Source organism: Spermophilus citellus (assembly GCF_964194105.1).
Source record: "Spermophilus citellus genome assembly, chromosome: 3".
NCBI classification, from domain to species: domain Eukaryota; kingdom Metazoa; phylum Chordata; class Mammalia; order Rodentia; family Sciuridae; genus Spermophilus; species Spermophilus citellus.
Window position 1 is genome coordinate 156,085,056 of NC_138184.1, and position 12,033 is coordinate 156,097,088.

Consider the following 12,033-nt stretch of genomic DNA (forward strand, 5'->3'; position numbering starts at 1 on the left):
CATTTAGCATTGCAGGCTTTTCAGAGTATTTTATTTTTTAACTTGGGAAAGTGCATTTCAAGTTTATCCATGTGTTTTCTTGATAGCTTGTTTTCTTTTATCATCAAATAACATTCCATTTTGGAGATGTGCAATAGTTTTCTTACCTATTCATCCATTGAAGGACATCTTCAGGTTTTGGCAATTGGTAGAAATCTGCCATAACATTCATGTGCAGATTTTTGTGTGGATCTAAGTTTTTTTGTTTTTTTTTTCACTCAGTTGATTATACACTTAGGAATGTGATTGCTGGATCATGTAAAACTATTTGTCAAACTGTCTTCCAAAGTTATGTTTTATATTTCATATTCTCCTCAACAAGGAGTGAAAATTACCGGTGTTCCACATCCTGCCAGCATTTAGTATTAGAGGGTTTCTGGATTATAACCATTCGAATAAATGTATAAGGGCATCTTATTATTGTAAAAATTTATAATTACATAATGATGTATGATGTTGTAGATTTTCATGTGTTATCTGTATACCTTCTTTTTGCCCTATGTATACCTTTTTTGTGTGGTGTCTATTCAGGTAATTTGCTTAATTTTAAATTGTGGGTTTTTTTTCTTATTTAATTTTAAATATCTTCTATTTTAAGTACAAGTGCCTTATTAAATATGTGTTTCACAAATATTTTCACCAAGGCTATGGCATATCTTTCCACCCTCTTAACATTTTTCAAAGAGGAGTTTTAAGTCCAGCACTTTCCCCTTCATGGATTGTACTTTCAGCAGTATATCTAAAATCTCATTGCCAAACACGATTTTACCTAGAATTTTCTCCTGTTTTTTTTTTTCTCCGTGTGTCAGTGTTGGGTTTTACATTTCTGTCCAATGTTCTACCACGCGGCCTGCGCAATGGTTTCATTAATGAGGTTCTAGGCACAAAGTTAGTTAGAAGAGATCGAAATAAAACACACAGTTACCTTATTTATATTGCTAGGTCCCAGACGGCTCCCCTCTCTGGTTCCCTCCTCTAACTGCCCAGCAGGGCAGCAAGGATTACTCAGGGCTAGCAGGAGAGAGAGAGAGCAAACACGCCTGGGAGTAGCCCTTTATTGGGGAACAAGAGATTCAGGGGAGAATTCCATCCAATGAAGGTTGAGGGGGGGCTGCACTCCAAGGTCAGGGTCAGTGATTGGGTCCCCGGGGTCAGTGGTCAGGCACACCCCCACATGGATGGGCTCTCTCATCAGGAAAGGGTCAGGAAAGCTTCGACAGAGCCAAAGCGCCTCAGGCCCTTAACGGGAGTCACCCAATCACGTGTTAGAATGGCTCTCCACACAATGTGTTTTGAATGAATTTATGGGAAGGGTTTAAGATCTGTCTAGATTTCTGAGTGTATATGTATTTTCCCATGGATCTCCAACTGCTACAAAACCTCCTTTTCTCAATTAAGTTGCCTTTACTTCATCAAACATTAAACATCAAATCAATTGACTATATTTCTGTGAGTGCATTTTGGGCTCTCTGTTCTGTTTCATCAAATGGGTTGGCTATTCTTTGCCACTATAATGCTGCCTTGATTACTGTCACTGGATAATATGTCTTGAAATCAAGTGATGTCAGTCCCCCAACTTTGTTGTTAGTATTAATAGCTATTCTGAGTCTTTTACCTGTCCATGGAATCTTAAAAATTATTTTGTCAATATTCACAAAATAAATTGCTGGAATTTTGCTAGGGCTTGCATTAACTCTATAGATTAAATTGGAAAAAAAACTGAACTAACAAAAAAGAGCAAGTATTCCCATCCTTGAATATGGAATATCTGTCATTAATTTAAATCTTAGATTTTTTTTTTGTTGTTTTATAGATTTCATCATACCATCCTGAACATATTAGATGTTTTTACCTAAGAATTTCACTTACTATTTTGGAGTATTGTGGCATTGTGCAGTGAAATGTGAATTCCAATTTTTTCACTGCTAGTACATAGGAAGGCAAATTTTTAATAAATGTTTTCTTGTATTCTATAACCTTGCTGCATTTGCTCATTAGTTCCAGAAGAATTTTTATATTTGTGGAAGTCCCAAGAATTGAAAAATAATAATAACCATAATAATAAAAATCATCATCATCATCATCATCATCATCATCATCATCATCCTATCTACATAGTTTTATTGTTTTGTTCTCAATATGTATATTTCCTTTTCACATTGCACTAACTAGGAATCCCAGTACAATATTAAGTAGGAACACTGAGAGGAGACATGCCCATGTTGTTTTTTCAATCTTAGAAGAAAACATCTATGTTCTCAATGAGTGTGATGTTAGCAGTAGAGTTTTTGCAAGTGTCCTTTATCAAGTTGAAGGAATTCTCTATGTCTAGTTGCTAAGATATTTTTTTTCTTATCACAAATGGGTGTTGATTTTTGACAACTCTTTCTTTCTCAACTGCTAAGATCATGATTTTTCTTGTTTAGCCTGTTATGACTATATTATATAATAATATATAACATTTATTATATTGATTTTTAGATGGTAAACTAGGTATGCATTTCCTGGGATAAATTCCCCTAGTGATTTATAATTTTTTATATATTGTTTTATTCAATTGGTTAACATTTATTTGAGGATTTTTACATCTATCTTTATGAGAGATATTTGTCTGTAGCTTTCCTTTCTTGAACTCTAATGGTCTGATTTTGATAATAGCATAATGCTGGCCTTACAGAATATATTGGGCAGTTCTTTGCTGATTTTTTTTTTTTTTTTTTTTTTTTTTTACGGTTGATTATAGTGAATTGGTATCAATTCTTTTTAAAATGTTTGTTAGAATTCCCAAGTAAAACTGGGCATGACATTTCTGTTTTGATTGTTAATCATTGATTTAATTTCTTTAATAAATACATCCTATTTGGATTATTACTTTCTGCTTTGTGAATTTTAGTAGATTGTGTTTTTCAAGAGATTGGTACATGGTATCTAACTTATCCAATTTGTAGGCATTGACTGGTAATTCTATTTATTCCTTAATTATCTTTTTATTCTAAAATAGGATCAGTGGCAATGAACTCTATTTTACTATCAATACTTGTTTTTACTTGAAGAGCCTGGTTAGAATTTTTGTTTGTTTGTTTTCTTTTTTTGGTACCAGGGATTGAACTTGGGGGGCACTCAACCACTGAGACAAATCCTCAGCCCATTCTGTGTTTGATTTAGAAACTGGGTTTCATGAGTTGCTTAGTAGTGCCTCACTTTGCTGAGGCTGGCTTTGAACTCTTGATCCTCCTGCCTCAACCTCTAAAGCTGCTGGGATTACTGGCATGCACCACCATGGCCGGCTGACTATAATTTTATCAATCCTATAAAGAATTGGGCTTTTGCTTTCATGGATTTTCCTCTATTGATTTTGTTTTCAATTTTATTTCTTCTCCAATTTTAATACTTTTCTTGGTGTTTTAGATTATATCATTGTACTTTCTCTGGTTACCCAAGGGAGAAGTTGAGATCCTTGGTCTTAGATCTTTCCTCTTTTTATAAAAAATGAATTCAAATGCTATAAACATCCCCTTTTAACACTGCTTTTTTTCATCTCACAATTTTTTATATAAGTCGTATCTTTTTATTTAATCCAAAATCTTTTAAAATTTCTCTTGAGATTTATTATTAGAAGTGTGTCATCTCCAATATTTTGTGGTTTTCCAGCTCTATTTCTGTTATTGAGTTCTAATTAAATTCCATTGTATTTGAGAACATAGCTTCCGTGATTTCTATTCTTTTAAATTTGTTTTATGGACTATAATATAGTTTATCTTGATGTGTATCCCAAGTAACCTTGAGAAGCATATGTACTTGCTGCCACTGGATAGAGTCTTATACAAATATCAATTAGATTTAGTTGATTGATGGTGATACATGGTTCAACCATGTGCTTACTGATTTTCTGGCTGGTGGATCAGTCAATATCTGTTAGAAGGTTTTAAAGTCTTTACTATACTATGGTTGTCTATTTCTTCTTGTACTTTTATCAGTTTTGCCTCATGAACTTTATTCCCTTTGCGGGAACATATGCATAAATGATTGTTATGTCTTCTTGAGTCATCATCCCTTTATCATTTATGAATTTCTTTGAAGTCAACTTTGTGTGAAAGTAATAGTCAATTTAGTTTCATTCTGATTAGTAACAGTATGAAACAATTTTACCTTTTGCTTTACATTAATGAATCCAAGTTTTTATACCTAAAGGTCTTATTGAAAACACACAGTGGGTCTTCACTATTTACCTATTTTATGTACCTTCGTAGTCTATCTTTAATTATGTGTATTTAGATTACTCATATTGAAAATTGTTACTGATATAATGAGATTGTGATCTATGATGTTTGAAATTGTCTTTTAATCATTGCATTTATTATTTTTACCTTTCCTTTTTCTACTATCTTCTCTGTCTTTATTTGAGCATTTCACCTAATTCTAAGTTTTCCTTATCTTAGAATATCAAATATTCTTTTAAAATTTTTTTAGTGGGTGCCCTAGATCTTGCAATACATATTTGCAATAAGTCTGAGTCCATGTTCAATTATACTATGACTGTTTCACAGGCAGTGTAAGTGCCTTTATAAATGAGTAATTCTACTTTTTTCTCTCCCATCCCATATAACATCACTATCATTCATTTCATGCATCCAGAAGCTGCAATCATGTCACACCTTATATTTTGTTGCAATTTTATTACTAATATTAGATCATTATCTTTCAAATAAATAACAGTTTTTTTCTTTTACCTTCATTTACCTCTTCTCTGTTGTCCTTTTATTCTTTGATAAATCCAAGTTCCTGAAGATAAAGTTTTGGAAAAAAAAATCTGAAGAAATTATTTAACATATCTTGCAAGGCAGAACTGCAGGTGACAAATCATCTTTTAATTTTCTTTTTATGAAAAGGTTTTTATTACTTTTGAAAGATTATTTCATTGAATATGAAACTTAGATTGGTGGACTTTTTTCTTTCAACATTATAAATATTATACTCCATTTTTTTTCTGTTTCTTCCATAGGCTGGGCATTTCTCTCTTCTGGCTCCTATCAAAATTTCCTCATTGGCTTTGCTATTCTGCAGTTTAAATATGATAGGCCTGGTTATAATATTTGCTAATTTTGTTTGGCTTTTGTTTATTTGTTTTATCTGGCTTATTATTCTCTAAGCTTCCTGGATCTGTGGTGAATATCTGTTATTAATTTTGAAAAATTCTTAGCTGTTACAACATCAACTATTTCTCTCTTCTACTTCCCTCTCTATCTTCTCTCCCTTCTTTTTCTCTTCTTTCCTTCCCTTAATATATTCTTCATCAGATTATATTTGTTACACCATTTGTAATTATCCTCTAATGCTCATGTGTTCTATATTTTTATTTTTTGCATTTTATTTAAAGTAAGTACTCTTGCCATATCATCAAGCCCACTGATTTTCTTCTCGTCTCCATTCAGTCTACAGGTCACACCCTCTTAAACTTTCTTAATTTATATTTTAGTATTAGGATTTTTTTTGTTTTTTTCTAGTATTTTAATTCCTTCTTAGAGTCTTCATATCTCAGTTCACATTACTCATCTGTTCTTGAATACTCTCTATCTTTTCCATTAGCAATATTAATTATTTTAATATTTCCTATTTAATTATTTTTTGTTGTTGTTTGTCTGGTTTTTGTGTGTGTGTGTGTGTGTGTGTGTGTGTATGTGTGTTGAACCAAAAAAATTGAATTGTATTTGGTAATGAAACTGAGCTTTCATTTCAGGCTTTAATGTGATCATTCATGTTAATATGGCTAGGAGCTCAGCTATGGCTAATGTTTACCATTATTGTAGCTGCCAGAGGGAGGATTAAATTTCCTCTAGCTGCTTCCCTGTTATTTTTGGCTTTCTCAAAAATATCTTTCATAATTAGTGTCAGCCTGTTGCCCCCTCTTAGGCTTGTTTTTTTATTGATAAGCAAAATGGAGAGTGCCCAAGAGCTTTTCCTATATTCTCCACTGTACACAACTGAATATCCCTGGGTTACCCCCTCTCAGTTTAGAGGTAGGGGTCCTTGGAACAGCTGAGGGAAGGATTACAGTTTCTTTCAAATCTATATCTGTCTATCCACAGCCATCCCTGTCCTTCGATGTCAGTCCTCTTCCTCAGTGGGGTAGCAGTGACTCTGAATTGTCAGTAGAAGCTTGATGGAGGTTCTGTCTAACCTGGGGGTGTAAGAGAAATCACTGGGGACAGAGTAACACAGCCTGAGATTGTAAAGGTATATCATGAGGCAGTGACTGATAATTTCATCCATGACCATGGCCCTCCAGGTGCTGCGGATTGTGTTTCAGGTGTGTGAATTGAGAACAGTAGCTCCCCTTACTGCTTAGTGCTCCTTTCTGAGTCTCTACTTTGCTGCTGAGTCTCAATGATATGTTGACCTAGTTACCTCTTTTGTAACTCCAGTTATGAAAGTGGTAGGTGTTAGGGAAGGTAACTTTCTATGATCTTATGATTACATCTCAGTGATTTTAGTGGATCTGTGTCCCTTGGCAGTGTGATCTTCATTGCATTTATTATCCTTTATTTTTTGTCTCATTATGTCAAACAAGAGCAGTAGATGAGACTGGAGTTCTCTGGTTGGCATTTTCAAGGGAAATATTTGGCCAGGAGGATCTGGCCAAATATTTCCCTTGAAAGCAAGCTTTTGTTATAGAGAACATAGAGCATATTTTGAAATGGTCACTTTTGTTTGACATATTTCAAAACAATTTCCCCTTTTCCCCAAATCATGAAGGAAGGAATTTTCCTCCCTTCACTGTGAGAAACTCGTCTGATCACATTTCAGTGTTACCACCACTTCCGGCTTCCACTGGTTTTTGCAGGGTACCCTGATCTCAGCTGGGACTCTCTGTATTTGCTTGTCTCTTTAGTTTGGGGGATGGTACTTTGCCTGTCATTTCAATTCTCTGATGGGTCTAAGAAAAATCATTGATTTTCAGTTTCATTAGCTTTGATTCATTGTAAAGATGGGATGATACATTCCAAGCTCTTTGTGTGTTTGAGACCTTACCATTTTTTTTTTCATGGAGTAAGTCATCCTTGAAAGTTCTTCTCCAATGTCAACTATCCCAGGAAGAATGTTTCTACTTTTATTTATTTTGGTTTACCTTCTTTTTTCCTAACACTCTTATTATTGTAACCACTCTCTTCCTCTGTAATCTTAGAATGGTTTGTCATATTCTATGTAGCTTTAGGTTCTTGATATTTGTGTTTATATTTGCTGTGTCTAGCATCATGTGCAGTGCACAGGACACAATTTTCTAGGGCAAGGATAATAAATGTTTTGATGGGAATAATAGGAACTTTAAGAGGGATTTTCTAAGAAATGTAAAAAAAACAAAAATTATAAAAAGTTAAAATAATTACTAAGTATATAGGTGCTATGCAAGTTGACAGGATGGGCAAACCATATGTTTTCAAGAGACAAAAACATCCTGAGTGAAACAAAGACTTTCTGTGTGCCAGGCAAACCAAGGAAGGGTCACAGGGGCATCTGTCTTGAAAGACCTAGAAGACATCTGAAGTATGGTTGTGACAGAGCGTGAAGACACAGTAGCATGATGTGACATATGGTCCATGGTGCTAGAACAACTTGTAAAAGGCTGGTGAGGCTGAGCTGAAAGCTGGCCAGAATCATATTTCTAGTTGAAGTAGCCAGAAAGATCATCTGCTGTGAGAGGAAGGTTGAATTAAGTGAGATTCTTGAAAAGAACCACAAAGTCTGGAGGAAATGAGAAAGAAAATTACCTTCAACAAGTTAAATAAGGGGTAGTGATTTAAAACAATGAGGAACAACTTGAATGAAACATAGGCCAGGTTTTTTGTTTAATAAAATATGAAAGATAGTCTGTTGGTAGATCAGAGGTGGATATGCAAGGAGACTAAGCATTCTGCAAGAGAGATAGAGGCTGGAACCACCATGATATCATGACAATGACATAGGTAATAAAACAGACACATTGACAAACTTCCTTTACAGTATGTAGCCTTGTTATTGGCATCTACTTAGTACTGCCTGGGTGCAGCTAAGGAAAGAAACAATGATGAATGTTATGGTTGAATCGACATAACACTGAAAACTTTTCATTTTAACTCCATTAGAACAGTTCTGGATTTTCATGTAAACCATTCAACAGCCTCATCCCAATCCTACTGGTGTTTGTCTCTTTTTCTTCTAAAATATTCTCTCTACTGTGACTAGATAAATCACCCTAACCACTCCCCCAATGAACTCATTTTTCTGAGGCAAAGTCTCCATGTTTAACTGTGGTTTTATCTAGTTGCTAATTTCTTATTACCAGTTAAACTGATTCTGGCAGTTGGCACAAAATTATACCATTTAACCCATATGAAATAGTTGATGGACTAAAATAAATCACCATGCTTCTGAACTTAGAAATACTAGGGAATAGTCCTATTTGGAGATCTTGATAGAAACATCTGAGGGTGTTTCTACTTGGAATCAGTCCGTTCCAATAACTTAACATTGTTGGAGAAACTCAAATTGCTAGGGACAGAATCTCTCTTCTTAGATGGGGCCCCTTGGCTTTGGGAGCATGGATGCCTTGATTTACATTCCAATGAAATTTTATGAAAACAACCAGTTTGTTATCAGGAAGGGGAATCGGACAATAAATAGATGGAAACAGAAGCTAAAACAAGTACAAAACCATCAGAAGAGATGTATTTTGAACATACTACAAACATATTAGCTATTTATCAACCTTTTTTTTTTCTGACTTTGTATACTGCTTTAGTGACATAATATTTCAACATGTTATTATGTAAACAAAATCACAAAATTCATATTAGAAAATGATTTATTAAAGTAGTTGCCCTGGATTATTTTTATATTTCCAGTCTTTTATCTAGGTTGAATGAAACACAAAGTTGCTGCAGTTTGGCAGCCCTGGGTCATGGTACCTAGATGCTGGCCCTGTAGCATAAGGCACTCATAAGAACACCAGGTGAATAAATATAACTTTATCAGATGATATAGACTCGGAAAAAAAACAGTCTGTTTTTTGAAGAGAAAGAAAGGGAATAGATTCACCAACTGTTCCTGAATTGTCAGTTTAATTTAGACTTGGATAATTAATAGATCATTTGAACTTCAGTGACAACTTGACAGATATTGTGTGAAGTGTTGGCACTATAGTGGTGAAGAAAATCCCCTTCAAATCCTGTACCTTATAGATTTTAACAGCTAGTGAGATTGACAAATGTTCTTCCAAAATAATATAGTGTATAATTAATTATTATCTCCACAAAAGAAGAATGAGAAAATATAAGTACTTGTACTATAACATCAGAAATTAAAATTTATAGTGCTTGGGATCAATTATTGAAAATGTTTTCAGCATTTGGACAGATCCTAACAAAAACACACTTATTAATAATGTGATAATTTAGGTGACATTTCTTATTCCATACCCTTTCTAAAGAACTAAAGATAGTAAATAAGATAGGGCCCTTCTACTAGTGACTTTATAATGTATGTGAAGCCAGTTACAGAAAAACTGACGAGAAATTTTTGACCACATGTATACATTATAAAGCCCATACAGTTATTAAGTTAGTGAATGGCTCTATACATTTATTTTATACTTTGGCATGAAGTATATCTGACACAAACTTTAAGTTGCAGTAAACAAACACATGCTTAAAATAAATAATAAAAAAAGGTAAGGGAAGCTTGAATTTGGAGTGTAATGACATTAAATTGTCATTAAATTTTATGTTCCTGACATACATAAAATTGTATCTATTTGATTATATTAAATGGTGAGGTAGCATTCATCAAAAACCTACCTTCAGGTGATTCAAATCTGATACAAATTATTTCAAGAGTTAGTTATATCCTATACTGATTAATTATAGATTAATCAGCTACATTTTGAACACTTAAGTGATATTTTATCTGTTAGAACTATAGAGTCAAAACAGAAGACCTGTTGAAAATATCACCTCTGGAGTCAGATCATGAAAAGCAGTCTTTGCCTTCCCTACATGTTGTAAGTCCTTGAATAAATTAAATTCTGGTGCCTCTGTTATTGCACCTGAAAATTGGAAGTAAAAATGGTATCTATCTCATAAGATAGTTGTAATAAATGAAGTAACATTTGTTTATTATAAATCTCTTTGAAACTAGCATAAAAGTATTCTTTCTAAAAGTAAATATGTTTTGGTGGACAAAAAAAATGAACATAAGGAAATACGTTCTAGTCTTTTAAAAATATTTTGGAAGAAATCTTTTCAATAAAGCATTATGACATCACAGCTTCCCATTATTATCATAATGGATAACAATTTTCCCCCCACAGTTTTGACGTCAATTCTTATTGATATAAAAGTGCTTACTTACAATGTTTCACAAGACTATTTAACCTCAAAAGCCATTTTTAGATAAATCACCCAGGGAAAATATGATCTTTCAATTCAGGTCATGAAAACTGAGAAAAGAAGTGACTGATTTAAAAAAAATACACATATTTACTCATTGTTTTAATTATGCAATTCTTATTTTGCAAGATGATATGTAATAAAGATCATTGGAGGATTTAATTTTCTGTACAAGTCAAGAAAACTTACTTTTAAGTATTGGGCTATATCTATTCATAATTATATTTAAAACCTCAAGTGAAAAATATATTTATTTCCATCTCTACAAAATAATTCCTTTTCAGAATCCTCCAAGAAGATCTATGAAGCTGAGTCCCAGTAATATAATGTATATATGATATTGGGTGTTGATAAGGATAAAGAGGTTATAAATAGCATTGCATAAAACAACCCCTCTTTCAGACAGTTTTTCTTTATGCTAAGTTTTTTGAGAATCTGACATTTTAAAATATGGTTACAATATGCAGGAAGAAATTATTCACTGTGGGATGAAATGAATTGGCTTTAACAGCCAGAGCTATTTGGGCTGTGTGGGTCACATACATGATTAAGTTTTTGCTCCTTCAACTCTTCAAACTCGAGGCAGAGAAATTGTACAAAAGAAAGCTATCATAAAGAACATTAGAGTTCAATTTTTAAGGTGTTTAATTGAGGTTTAGAATTAGCTTTTCTATTTTGCAAACATATTTTTTATTCTAATATCCGTATTTATCTTCAGCTAGTAGACTGAGAAGGTTATGTATCCTCAGATTCTCAAACTACCTTCAAGGACAAAAACTACACAGATGGCTGATTTTATAACAGTAAAGATGATGATAATGAATTTTGTCATTATTTTTTTACTATCATATTACATCTATCTTTTCAACAAAGTTTTCTGTAAAATTACCCCCAAATCTATACATATCTCCATTTTCAATGCATATTGTATGTGGCTATCATTACTGTTGCAAATTTTTAGACTCTCCCTTTCAGGTCGCTCACCCTTCTGAAAGTTATAGAAATCTAAGTTTCAGTTTAATAAAATTGCAATAAAAAGCTATTCAAGTCCAAACCTTAAAAAAAAATTCTGCATTTTTTCTTAAAGTATTTTTCTTTCACTGTAAACACTATAAATAATATTTAATCATTAAAGTAGCTTAAAGCTAAAGTATCTATTTGCTTGAAATATATGCATGGTGTTTCATAAAGTTAGGTATTGAATGGAGGTTACCCATTCTCTTTAAAAAATGGTCTTTAAAATGATTGGTTTGGGGTTGGGGATGTGGCTCAAGCGGTAGCGAGCTCACCTGGCATGCATGCGGCCTGCCTGGGTTCGATCCTCAGCACCACATACAAACAAAGATGTTGTGTCCGCCGAAAACTAAAAAATAAATATAAACAAATAAATAAATTAATTTAATAAATAAAAATAAAATGGTTGGTTTGGTTCTACTTATCCGTGCAATTGAAACTATTTTAAGTGCCTTCCTTTTATATGGCTTTGTGAAAAATGTATATAATTTGGCCTCAAGAACAAGTAGAATACAAATAAATGATGTCCAGAGTATTAAGGAGACTGATGGGATGTCCT